The sequence below is a fragment of the Myxine glutinosa genome, chromosome 2 (assembly GCF_964187855.1).
Source record: "Myxine glutinosa chromosome 2, kmMyxGlut1.1, whole genome shotgun sequence".
Taxonomy (NCBI): domain Eukaryota; kingdom Metazoa; phylum Chordata; class Myxini; order Myxiniformes; family Myxinidae; genus Myxine; species Myxine glutinosa.
This window is the reverse complement of record NC_136262.1, coordinates 73,550,695-73,564,804: the sequence shown is the minus strand read 5'-3', so window position 1 is coordinate 73,564,804 and position 14,110 is coordinate 73,550,695.

The following is a 14,110-nucleotide window of genomic DNA, read 5'->3' as shown; positions in this document are numbered from 1 at the left end:
GCCACAGGGCACTCGTGGGTTGGTGTATCGATGCTGGCATGCGTGCTCTCTCTATGCATAACATCTGCATGTGTTCCTCAAAGAACAGGTCCTGGATCGTAGTGTAAATATCAGTCTTGTGTAAATAATGCTCCCTACCGGCTGTATGTTTAGTTTGAGGATTCTTTCCGCGATTCGGTTATCCTGTGGGTGTGTTTCTGTGAGGAGAAGGGTGCAACGTCGCAGGGGGACATATTTACTCATTTGTGAACATCTGTAAAACTGTCGCACTCAGGGTTGAGTTAATAGTAGAGGGAACTACATCTGAGTGCCACACTAAAGTAAGTAAAAATTTATCGGGTCGGGACGCCCCGAGGTAGAGAAGGGTGCAATGTTGCGGATATGAGATTGGCCTCCATCCATATCCGCTTGTAAATATTCCCCTATTTCCCCAATACTTCCCAACTATCCCCAATCCCCCATTCCCTAGTCCCATTTTCTGTAAACAACACTCTGTAGACCCGACCTTCCCCTATTTCCCCCATTAAATGTCGCATCCAGGTCCACCGCATCTCACGTAGACAACTATAGGACATCTTGCTAGTTATTCTTAGTCTATGTCAGTTAAGGACTCGTTTCCATTAATTCTGACTCTTCGTTGCACCAGAATGTGATTGTATGGCACCGTTAGAAAGTTTAGGACCTCCCAATACCTCCCCGCAGCTCTTCCTCATGGTACAACAACAACAACAACAACAGCGGCGGCGGCGCGGGGAGTGTGCGTCCTCACTCCGGCTTGGTTAGCCGCCATTGAACATGTGCTCCGACGGGGTTACCACGCAGGGGCTCGCTGCCAGCTCCTCGTCAAGGGCGGAGCCCGGTAACCCCCCGCACCCAATAGAAGCGGCGGACCGATTCCATCTGGGGCGGAGCCAACGAGCCGAGGGCGTGTCACTCCCCGCTGAGCATGCGCAGGAAGAGGGAGGTGACGTCAGATGCGCCCTCAGCTTGGAGAGAGAAGACGCCACCTCCGAGCGCTGCAATACCTCCCCGCATCTCTGGACCGGACCGCGTTTGATTCTGCCCCTGAGCCAAGGTGCACCTTGTGCTATCGACTGCCTGTCCTTCCCTGCCATCAATCCCCGTGTAAGTCAGTCTTGTCCCGTTTGTCTGTGGTCTGTCGGGGATAGATAAGACTGTGTCTAAGTGCCCATCTTTTCTGTGCTTTACCTCTTACCCTGTAATCTACCCCTTTTCTGCATCACCAATTATATCCTCCTCCGGAGGTCTTGAGAACTGTACCCCTTGTGTCGTTTCATTTATCCCAGCCGTTGTGTCCTTTCCTTCATTGATTTAGCATAGCGCGATTTGGTCAACGTTCGAGTGGAATCGGGCGGGATCGGGTTCTAATCGGGGAGTAACTGTTCGGACGCGGTAATACACCACCGCTCGGTCAATATAACATCTGTCCGCGATCCGCAACAATATATTTCATCGGTGAATTCCCCCAAAAAAAATTGTGCCACATTCCTTTCACATGCGGAAAGTCATCCTTACAATAAAAACTTTCTAGACTATAAAATGTATGTAAAAATATGAAATAACTGCGCTTTCAGAGAGTGAGTGTCGTATTTAATGTGGCTCATGCCAGCCCCTCATCTAACGTTGGCTTAGGTGGTGTCACATCACCGTCTCGGCCGACAGAGGGGTGAAGCTTGGACTGTGTCTGAACATTCATCCAGTGTACATCACAATATCTGCCTCACACATGGCCAGTTATAAGTTGGAGTTGATGCTTTACTGCAGTTGAAATAACCCCATCCTGATCTCGATTGGGTGACCCAACTTGTACTGATGTCAGCAAACTGATATGACAACTGATGTCAGCAAATGGTCAACGAACACATCATATACAGTGTGATGCCTTCAATGAAGGTGTATGAAGACAGATTGAAGCCTTCTGGAAAAGAAGCGGACTATAAGGCATTCTTTTCCATGATGTATTTATGTCAGGACTTCTTGGTAGACAATGTTGTGGGTATTGGTGTCTTTTGTGTACAGTGTTGATGTTTTATTTGAATGTTCTCATGAACATCCAACAAAGTATGCACAGGCAAATACTAAACGCCATATGAAAGTGTGATTCATAAAGTTGTATAGCAACAGTCAATGGCAAACGTTACTTTGTAACGTCGCAGAATTTATTTGTTCCTGAACTAGGATGATTAAATCCTTCAGAAAGCACCTCTTTCACCAAAATGGTGCTCTCTGTCACTCTGCTTGTGTAGTTGTGGCAGTTCTTGAATGACCTCTTCCCAGACAAGTGGATTTGGCAGTCATGGACCAATTGCTTGGCCATCTCTATGTTAAAACTGTTGTTTACTTATAAAAACTACATTCTTTGGATGATGTTCATTCTCAGGTCACAAATTATAACAAGAAAGAGCAATCAGAAATTGCAGACCTTCGCCAGGAGGTGTTCTTAGTGGTTTTTAAGGCTTTTGTGTTAAAACAAATATGGCGGCCGAACCACATGACCGATGACGTCATCAATTTCTTTTTCTCCACCAATTTATCTCTAGATGATGCTCAAGAAAATTCATCTTGATCGGATGAAGTTTTGTACTTGTCGAATTATGATCTTTTTCGATCTTTTCGATCTTGTCGATCTTTTTCTCCACCAATTTATCTCTCGATGATGCTCAAGAAAATTCATCTTGATCGGATGAAGTTTTGTACTTGTCGAATTATGATGTCACAACAGAGGCCACCTATGACAACATCATTAACACATGTTATTCCCCATCGAGAGTTATTTACAATGAGCCATGTCTCAATTTTTTTCTATGCAGCACTTTCCGAGATATGGAGGTGCAATTTTTTTTAGCTTTTCCAAGATGGCGCCCATACCACGTGACCTATGACGTCATAATTATCACTAAAAATTCTAAAGGAATGCGAAACCTTTGGTGAAAATTTCCTGTCAATCGGACCAGTTGTCAATCGGTTGCAGAGAAAATCATATTTATTCTGTGCGGACAAACAGACAAACAGACAGACAGACAAACGGACTCAAATGCAATACCCTCTCCTCTGGCGAGGGTAATCATGAAATCACTCAGCAGTAGCTGAAGAATGTAACAAGTTGGAAGATCCGATTGAATGAAATATGGTGGTTATTTTGAATCCTAGTAATTGGAATTGGAATTTTGAAGCGTATTTAAAAACGTTATGAATTATGCTTTCATATGCCATTTATAACTGGCTTGTTGCTTCTTCTTCTATCTATCACGTGTACATCCAAAGTTATTAAAGTTTTCAGTTGCACAAGGATTTATAAACACCCTGTTTCTTCTTGACTTATTTATAGAGTACGGTACATACAAATATTAATCACAAGGTACAAATTGCAAACTAATTATCTTTTCAGATTTTTTAAAATTTAATTTCCTTGGAAGCCGCAAAACTAACAAAGTTGTTTCTGCCAGACAAACAAAAATATACCAAAGAAGGACTTTTACAAGGTTTTGGGAAAACTGAGGCCGAATGTAGAGCTTTAGGGAACATCGGCACTTCCTGTTTTGTGACAAAACGCTGATAATATCAGAGTGGTGGAATCATTTGACTTTATGCCAAATACCGTTGAACTCAAACATTTCTGACTTTCATTGCATGTTATAGTAATCTTTATTCCTAACCAATGTGATGTGTTTTCATTGCTTTAAACTTACATATGATGTGAAGTGTTCTAATTGTTTTAAAGTTATATTTCTCAAATTTGAAATAAAGCGATGTTGTTCTTAAAATAATAATCATTCTCTTTTATGATGTCATTCTCATCTCCTGATTTGTACTGGCATTTAAAATACACTGACAAAGGAAGAAGCTCATTTTGCCTGTGTTGTATCTTTATTACTTACAGAATCGACAAGTATATTGGTTGGTATGGTCTGTTATTCTGTCTGTCTGTTTGTTTGTCTGCCTGTCTGTATGTCAATCGCCAGCAGGTTGCAATTTTACTCTGATCTTCATGAAATCTAACCACCTGGTAGACGTAGTCACAAGCTAGAATCGTATTGTCTGAGGTCAATAGGTCAAAGGTCAAGGTCACATACACTGGCAATTTTCATCCGATCGACTTCATATCAATATAAAACCGAAAATCGGTCTTGGGGGAGGAGAGGGGCATGTGAAGCCTCGGTCAACCGATGTGCGTACATTCATTAATTAAGTATTGTTTGAACTGACTTGCACCGTGATTACATCTATCAACTAGATGGTATTCATAGAATACTTACCCTGCGCAGTCAACTTGTTGCGAGCCAACTCTTCTGTTTTTGAACATTTTTTTTTCTTTGATCCAATATGGCTGCCAGACCACGTGAGCGATGACATCATGAATTTATATTCTCTAATATAATTGTTGCATAGATCACGCTCGATACATTTCATCCTGATCAGACTAAGCATTGTCCATCGAATTATGACGTCATAATTATGGCAACAATGAAGTCATCATTAACAAAACCTATTCCCCATGTGGAGTTCTTTACAATGAGCCATGTTTCAATTTTTTCTATGCAGCGGTTTTGGAGATATGATCCACCACGCGGTAACCCGGGTTGCCCCGTGATTTTTTATCATTTTACATAATTAATTAATCTATTTTAGGGGGAGTGTAACCCGGGTTCGCGTGATAGGAAAATTATTTGTGTCACATATACCGCGTGGTGGATCATATAGAGGTGAAACTTTTTTCGGTTTTTCCAAGATGGCGCCCATACCACATGACCTATGACGTCATGGTTAGCATTACAATATTCTACTGGAGGAGGCGCTCCTGTGGTGAAAATTCGTGCCTATCAGACCAACAGTTGCTGAGACAAAAAATTCAAAATAATTGGATAAGTGTTGTACTTGTCGAATTATGACGTCATAACGAAAGCAGTGATCTATGCACATATCTTATCATCATTAACATATCTTATTCCCAAAGGGGAGTACTTGACAATGCGCCATGTTTCAATTTTTTCCATGGAACGGTTTCGGAGATATAGAGGTGCAACTTTTTTCGATTTTTTCCCCAAGATGGCGTCTGTACCACGTGACCTATGACGTCATAATTATCATTGAAAAATTCTACAGGAGGAGCCGCACATATTCTGAAAATTTAGTGTTCATCGGACTAACAGTTACAGAGGAAATGTTTTTTTTTCATACTGATCAGATCAAGCATTGTACTTGTCGAATTATGACGTCATAATGGAGGCACCTATGACGTCATCATTAACATATCTTCTTCCCCATGGGGTGTACTTGACAATGAGCCATGTTTCAATATTTCCATTAAGCGGTTTGGGAGATATAGAGGTGTAACGTTTTTCAAAGATGGCGTTCGTACCACGTGATCTATGACGTCATAATTATCAGCAAAAAATCTACAGGCAGAGGCGCTCCTACGGTACAATATCATGTCAATCGGACCAACGGTTGCCGAGAAAATGAATTTTTAAAATGCAGACACGCACGTACGGCACACATTTGGCACATGTACGTAACCGAATGCCTACCCCAATGCCTAACCCTGCTTTTCGCTGCGCGAGCACAAGGTAATTACATATTATTTCACCGTGACATAATCTATTAATTACGTCTATTAATTATGTGCTATTGGAATGTACCTTTCAGACCTTTCGATCAATATAAACCCTTTCTAGACACTTTATTTTCCCTTGAGACCGCTTCAGATCTTCAATCATTTAGACTCCTTCAACCCTTTAGACCCCTTTTCGACCCCTTTCAGACCCCTTAGATATATTAAAGACCCTCTCGGTCAAGGGCATAGACCACTGCCAGAAGTCTTCAAGGAAGCACAAAGTGATGTGCTAAATAAGTATTGTACAAGTACAGATACATTCAAAGTACACCATCCCCATGCCAAAAAATTAATATCCTCCAGCATAGTATTGCCACCAGCGTACCTTCAGCGCCCGGCAATACAGCCGTGCAGCACATAGAGATGGTATTGGGAGGGAGAGGTGTACAATAATTTATTGATTAATTACGTAATTAAAATCAATAAACAATAATCGTAAAATAATTTCTTAATCAATTGGCTCATAGCATACCTCGACCAACAATGTTTCATCCAAAGCTGTAACTTTTTGAAAATTAATGAAAAAATTCATAAATCAAAAATAAAATTAATTGATTAATCAATACATAATAAACGATAAAAAGATTCATCAATAAATCAAAAATATCATTTATAGCCACATCCCTTGGTCACTGTCGTGTCCATATATCAGCTTCCTAGCTCAAAAGGTGCCTGATATATTGCCCAGATGATAAAGGAAATTATAAATAAGTAATTAGTAATGAAAATAAATTAATAATAATGGTAAAATAATAAAATTATTAATCAGTTGGCTAATAGAATAGCTAAACCATCACTGTTTCATCCGAATCTGTAACTTAAATTTTTTTATGAAGTCATTAATGGAATAATTAAACAATTAATTGATCAATTGTTTAATCAATAAATCAAAAATACCCTTTTTAGCCTAATCACTTGGCCATTGTCATGTCCAAAAATCAGCTTCTTAGCTCAAAAGGTGCCTGAGATATTGCCCAGATGAGAAAGGAAATCAATAAGTACTTAATGGATAATAATTAAGTTATTAATCAATTAATTGTACAATCAAAATTAACAAGTACAATTAATTGATTAATCAAAAAACAAAAAATACTGTTTTTGCCAAAGTACTTGCTCACTATTGTGCCGAAATTTCAGCTTCCCAGCTCAAAGGATGGCTGAGATATCGCCCGGACAAACGAACAGGAAAACAAACAAACAACCGGAGTGAAAACTGAATACTCCCTTTCAGCGTGCGTCATTGCCGGGCCCCTTTCGGTGCCCGGCAATGACGTCATGCAGCACCTGGAGATGGAATAGGAAAGGAGCGGTGTACAATAAATCTTTCTACCAGCATTCCTCACAGCCTGAACGTGTGATTAGTAGTTACAGCTCGGTTACATGAATTAAGAGACCATCAAATGTCACTGAATGGCAAAAAATGTCAATTAAGTGAAAGATGAAGCATTGCTGTAAGGTTGAAGAAACTAAGGATTTCATGCATTATGATTGTATGTAGTTTGCAGTTACATTACCTGCTAGGATATATTCAATTCTGTGGCTGGACATAAATAATCAGTGAATGACATTGATTAAACCTATTTTCGACATTGTCCTTTTTAGACAATTTCAACCTTGAAGGATCTTTATTTTGTTATCTACTTTTATCTTTTAGCATATAACAGCTCTCTCTGTTCCTTGTTTATATCAATGATCTTCCTGATAATGTTTTGTCTCAGCTAGTCAAGTATGCTGATGACTCCTCACTTTACTGCACATCTGCTGATTCACTCAACGCCACTCGTAATGAGGTTGGAGTTTCACTGGACATTGATTTAGAGAATGTGTTGAAGTGGGGGAATGACGAGCTGGTAACATTCAATGCAAAGAAAACTAAATTGTTGTCCATATCTCGCTCTAGAAACAGGTATTTCTCTTCTGTGCACATGGGGTCTTCAACCTTAACAGAATCATCTGAACTTCTGCTTCTTGGTCTGGACATCTCTTCTAACCTCCGTTGGGATCAGTACATTTCTGGTATCGCTAAGAGTGCTTCCAAGCGAGTTGGTTGTCTTTACCGAGTGCACAGGTATTTACCTCTTGATGCTGTTTTGTACCTGCATAAGAGAACTATACGTTCCCTCATGGAGTACTATTGCCATATTTGGGCTGGAGCATCGGCCTGCCACTTATCTTTACTTGATAGGCTCCAGAAACGCATAGTCAACCTGGTTGGTGCGGCGATGGGTTCAACTCTTCAACAGCTCTCTCACCATAGGTCAGTTGCCACTCTTGGTTTGTTCTACAGATATTTTCATGGCAAATGTTCTGTTGAACTTTCTAACTTGGTTCCTCCCGTACGAGTGTTTGGACGCAAGACTCGGTTTGGAATTTCTGCATACCCATACACTATAGCTGATCCAAAGTGCAGAATGAAAGGCTATGCAGATAGTTTTATCCCTCGTGCTGTCTTGCGGTGGAATTTACGACCTGTAATGTGCTTCCCATTATTCTATGATCTACTCAGCTTCAAGAGGAATGTCAAATCCTACTTCCTACATGTTTGAGGTTTAATCACATTTTACCTGACTTCTGCTACTTCCTGTGTCTTGGATGTTTTCTAGTTAGTTTTTCTTTATTTATTTATTTTGTTTTCCCTTATCCTTATATTTTTCTAACCTTCGCTTAGCACCTTACCTAGCTAGAGTGGCTTTATGCGTTGTTTGGGGCGATTTCCATTTCAAAAAAATATTTATCTGAGGTCTATTATGTACATATTATTAGTTTAGAAAAATGCATCCATTGTATTTTACTGTGATACATAATTGTACAGAAATACGAAGAAATTTAGACACAAGGATTTGGCCATTTGGCCTGTAATGCTTTTGTTTTATCCACAGCACATTAATTTAAAAATCCAAATAAGGCTTCAGAAATTCAGCTTGAGTCGTTAGGAAGGAAAGGGTGAAACCAAAAAAGCTAAACTAAATAATTCTTTATCACTAGGGATACTTCGCCCTTACCTATTTAACCAGGAAATGCAACCGTGTAGCACAATAAGATATTATTTCATAACTTTTCAAACAGTGCCGTTTACCCAATGCAGCCAAAAGGTCACAAACGAGTTTTGACTCACCCACGTCTCTTTCCCTGATCTTGAAACATAACGACTGGTACACCGCTTTGTGAGCTCTGCGAGATGTGCCGAGAGGTAAGAGCTATCTTTTGCATTGTGTCATCCGCAATGACAATGGATGATTGTCACTGCTTATGAGGATTTCAGAAACAGCGTTATGTCAAACTGACAAAGAAGAACAGTATAAATAACTTGTCAACTAAGCAAGGTCATTGTTGACAGTGCAACATTATAATTGTGTTGGTGACAACTGAGGCATTGGGAACATCAAGGCAACTCTGGGAGGTTTTTCAGAGCAGTAGCTTTCCATAGAACATTGAACCAATATTGATAATGACCGGCTCATTTGGAGACAGTAGCAATCTTAATATTTGCAAATAAGCTATTTAAAGATACAAAGAAAGTAACCAGCTGATTTCCAGCTGATCAAGCCAAATATGTCAACCACAAAGTATACCAAGTGGTGGTGAAGTTTGTGATCAATTCTTTTTTTAAAAACTTTACACTGGCATCAAGACTTGAGGAAAAGCAAAACAACCGGGAGCAATTTAACATAAAAATGGGCCAAAGGGAAAACAGTGAAACAACAAAATGATGAACCACGGCTCAAAGAGAGGAATTGCAGGAAAAGGGTGGTAAGAGGCTCTCAGCAGGTGCAGTAAAGTTCACAAGTGGAGATGGGAAAGACCACGAGGTGGTGGTCAGCAGCGGGATTAAAAGAAACGTTTGGGACACAAAACTTGATGCACAGGCTTTTTGTTACAAATCATTTTTACCTTCGCAAAAGCGGAAGGTTATGTTTTGATCGCTGTGTATTTATTTGTATGTCTGTGTGTGTGTGTGTATGTTATTCGCATAACTCAAAAAGTATTCAACCGAATTGCATGAAATTTGGTGGGATGATTGGTTATTATACGGGACACATTTGATTAGATTTTGGGAGCAATCGGGTCAAAGGTCAAGGTCAAGGTCACGAAAAGGTCAAAATCGTATTTTTACCATAGCTGCGGCGAAGGTATGCGCTCTACCGAGTGCCCGTTCTAGTTTACATGATGTGTAGTGCAGAAACGTATGTTTCATCAAATAGTGCGTATTTGATTGAACACAGCCAACACACATTACACTTGGAACCTTAATCATGCAAAAATAGTCATATTTGCTTAATAGAAGTGTTGCTTGTGCACGTTTTCTATTGAAAATCACTGTTCTTGTGCAGAAACATGTGCGTTTCATAAAATAGTGTGTATTTTGCTTGTACACAGCAAAACAACACATAGTACACAAAAAACCTTATTGGTGCAAAAAAGTCTCGTTTTCTTAATAGAAGCGTTTTTTTTTTACACAAAATCGTGTTGTGCACGTTTTTTGTTGCAAGGCACTGGTCTTGGGCAGAATAGTGTGTATTTCACCCAATAGTGTGTGTTGTAAAAAGTCAAATCCACAACATTGTCCCAATGATAGGTTTAATTCAAATTCGATCTCTGGCAACACCTGTAAAAATACAATCATGCAATATATCAGGATTATATAATCAAGGAGAAGTCCAGCAATTGACAATCAGTGCAAGCAAGCCTGGATCAATGGATCATCTAAATATACGCACCATTCGAGTCTACGCTGTCACACAGATTATATGTCACAGGAATGATCCGGAGCGATGGCCGTCCGAGTTCTTATAGACGCCTCTCAGTGGTTGGAGTGAGCATAACACCTGGGTTCAACTTAGGTACAATTTCATTACAGTGTGTATTTAGCTCGTACACGGCAAAACAACACATAATACACAAGAAACCTTATCCGTGCAAAAAAACAATATCATTTGCTTAATAGAAGCATTTTTGGCACAAAATTGTGTTGTGCACGTTGTTTGTTGCAAGTCACTATTTTTAGTGCAGAAACAAGATGTACAGTGCATTCAGAAAGTATTCAGACCCCTTCACTTTTTCACATTTTGTTATGTGAAACAAACACATTCAGACCCTAACAAACACATTGTTATGTCGCAGCCTTATGCTGAATTCGTTTAAATTCATTTTTTCCCTCGTCAATCTACACCCAATACCCCATAATGGCAAAGAGAAAACAGGATTTTAGAAAGTTTTGCAAATTTATTAAAAATAAAAAACTGAAATATCACATTTACATAAGTATTCAGACCCTTTGCTATGACACTTGAAATTTAGCTCAGGTGCCTCCCATTTCTCTTGATCATCTTTGAGATCATCTTTGAGATGTTTCTACACCTTGATTGGAGTCCACCTGTGGTAAATTCAATTGATTGGACATGATTTGGAAAGGAACACACCTGTCTATATAAGGTCTCACAGCTGACAATGCATATCAGAGCAAAAACAAAGCCATGAGGTCAAAGGAACTGCCTGCAGATCCCAGAGACAGGATTGTGTCGAGGCACAGATCTGGGGAAGGATACAAAAAAAATTCTGCTGCATTGAAGGTTCCCAAGAGAACAGTGGCCTCCATAATTCTTAAATGGAAGAAGTTTGGAACAACCAGGACTCTTTCTGGAGCTGGCCCCCGACCAAACTGAGCAATCGGGGGAGAAGGGCCTTGGTAAGGGAGGTGACCAAGAACCCGATGGTCACTCTGGCTGAGCTCCAGAGATCCTGTGTGGAGATGGAAGAAACTTCCAGAAGGACAACCATCACTGCAACACTCCACCGATCTGGTCTTTATGGCAGAGTGGCCAGACGGAAGCCTCTCCTCACTGAAAGACACATGAAAGCCCACAGAAACGTGTTTCTCACAGTCTGAGAGTCCTTTAGGTTTTTTTTTGGAAACTCCAAGCGGGCTTTCATGTGTATTTCCACTCATACACATTTCAAAAATCCTTAAACACAAAATCATTACCAAGCACTTATTTCACCCCGCCCCCCCCCCCCCCCCGACCTGCAGGACCATGGCATAGATGTCATATTCGTGTGTGCGTTCATATCTACTAGGCAGCGGGCAGGTACCGCACAATCAAGATGGTGGGGTGCTTCAGGCTGTGGTGCCCGCAGTCCAAAAACAAGTCACTTGACTTACAAATTAATTGCCCCCCCCCCCCCCCTTTACCTCTTGGCCCTGTGACAGTCAAACAGCCCTTTCTGCCGTTACCCCGCCGGTGGGGGTCTCCACGCACCTGGCTCCGTGGCCTCCTGCTTCAGCGCAGCTACACGGGTCGCCGGGAGCCTCTCTTACCCCAGGGCGCCCAAACAGACCCTCCACCGACGAGCTCCAATTTCCAGATACCACTGGCTGCCAGGGGTAATTGCGGCAGAGGGGGGCCGCAGGCATCGCTCCTCAGAGCTTGATCTGTACCTGCGGGCACACACACGCCTTCGCCACCCACCAGATCCCAAAACACATTTCCTCCCCCGCTGCCATTCAATTCTCAACACATTTCCAGAGATGGTTCAAAAGGTGTTGCAAGAGTTGCCATGGCCTGCTTCATGTGAAATCCCATTCACATTTAACGAACACATATTTCCATTTCCAACACAATAATCACCACTCATTTTCAGTTTCCATTCTCCACGACCACATAAAAACACATAACCACAATATAAAAACAAATGCCACCCACAAGACTCTGTAGCACACATTCCATCCCCCCTCACCGGCCATGTCATCACTATTTTTACTGCAGAAACAAGATGTATTTGGCATTTACACAAAAAACGTATTTTAGCTTTTACACAGCAAAACAACACATATTACACAAGAAACTTTCAGCGCTGTGTCAATAACGCTTCTATTAAGAAAACAGGACTTTTTTGCACGAATAAGGTTTCTTGTGTAATATGTGTTGTTTTGCTGTGTTAAAGCTAAAATACGTGTAGATATTCACAAGTATAACTGTCAAGAAGCATATAATCAATCTTGCGACATGCGTATTAAAGAAGGTTTGGATGGTGACAATCTTTGCACCTCTTGCTCAGCCATCTTGATACACCATGACGGATTGATGCACCATGACAGGTGACAATAATGAGTTTGGAGTCAAAGATATGTCACATTTCAAAATGTTACACTCTTTAGAGTTCATTAAAAGCTTGTAATTACCTTAAATTATTGTCTTTTTATTTACTTCATTGGCGATCCCAGGGCATGGTTCAACCTACCCCCTTGTGGGGTTCAAGATACTCCGCACACGGGGCACGTTGAACCACTTCGGATTCTTTTTTTTTTAATCAAAATTTACTGTGATGGTAAAATGTTGCCTCTGCCAGAATTTAACTTAAGTTTGATTTATTTGCCATTTCAGGTGTTGAAATGCTCAAATGTTGAAAATACCTGTTCAAGGTGCCCCGTTCACCCCTACGTCACGAAGTAAATGGCTCATATGAGCGCATGCTTAAGCTGGTAACGTGTGTGTGTGTCTGTGTGTGTGTATGTATATATATATATATATATATATATATATATATATATATATATATATATATATATATATATATATTGTTACAGACGCGGTTTTAGATGTTAGTTTACCGAGCGGTTTGGTATTACCGCGTCCGCACAGGTACTCCCCGATTAGAACCCTATCCCACCCGATTCCACTCGAACGTTGGCCAAATCGCGCTATGCTAAATCAATGAAGGAAAGGACACAACGGCTGGGATTAATGCAACGACACAAGGGGTACAGTTCTCAAGACCTCCGGAGGAGGATATAATTGGTGATGCAGAAACGGATAGATTACACGGTAAGAGGTAAAGCACAGCAAGATGGGCACTTAGACACAGTCTTATCTATCCCCGACAGACCACAGACAAACGGGACAAGACTGACTTACACAGGGATTGATGGCGGGGAAGGACAGGCAGTCGATAGCTCAAGGTGCACCTTGGCTCAGGGACAGGATACAGCACGGTCCGGTCCAGAGATGCGGGGAGGTATTTCAGTGCTCGGAGGTGGCGACTTCTCTCTCCAAGCTGGGGGCGCATCTCACGTCACCTCCCTCTTCCTGCGCATGTCCAGCGGGGAGTGACACGCCCTCGGCTCGTTAGCTCCGCCCCAGATGGAATCGGTCCGCCGCCTCCATTGGGTGCGGGGGGTTACCGGGCTCCGCCCTTGACGAGGAGCTGACAGCGAGCCCCTGCGTGGTAACCCCGTCGGAGCACATGTTCAATGGCGGCTAACCAAGCCGGAGTGAGGACGCACACTCCCCGCGCCGCCGCCGCTGTTGTTGTTGTTGTTGTTGTTGTACCATGAGGAAGAGCTGCGGGGAGGTATTGGGAGGTCCTAAACTTTCTAACGGTGCCATACAATCACATTCTGGTGCAACGAAGAGTCAGAATTAATGGAAACGAGTCCTTAACTGACATAGACTAAGAATAACTAGCAAGATGTCCTAT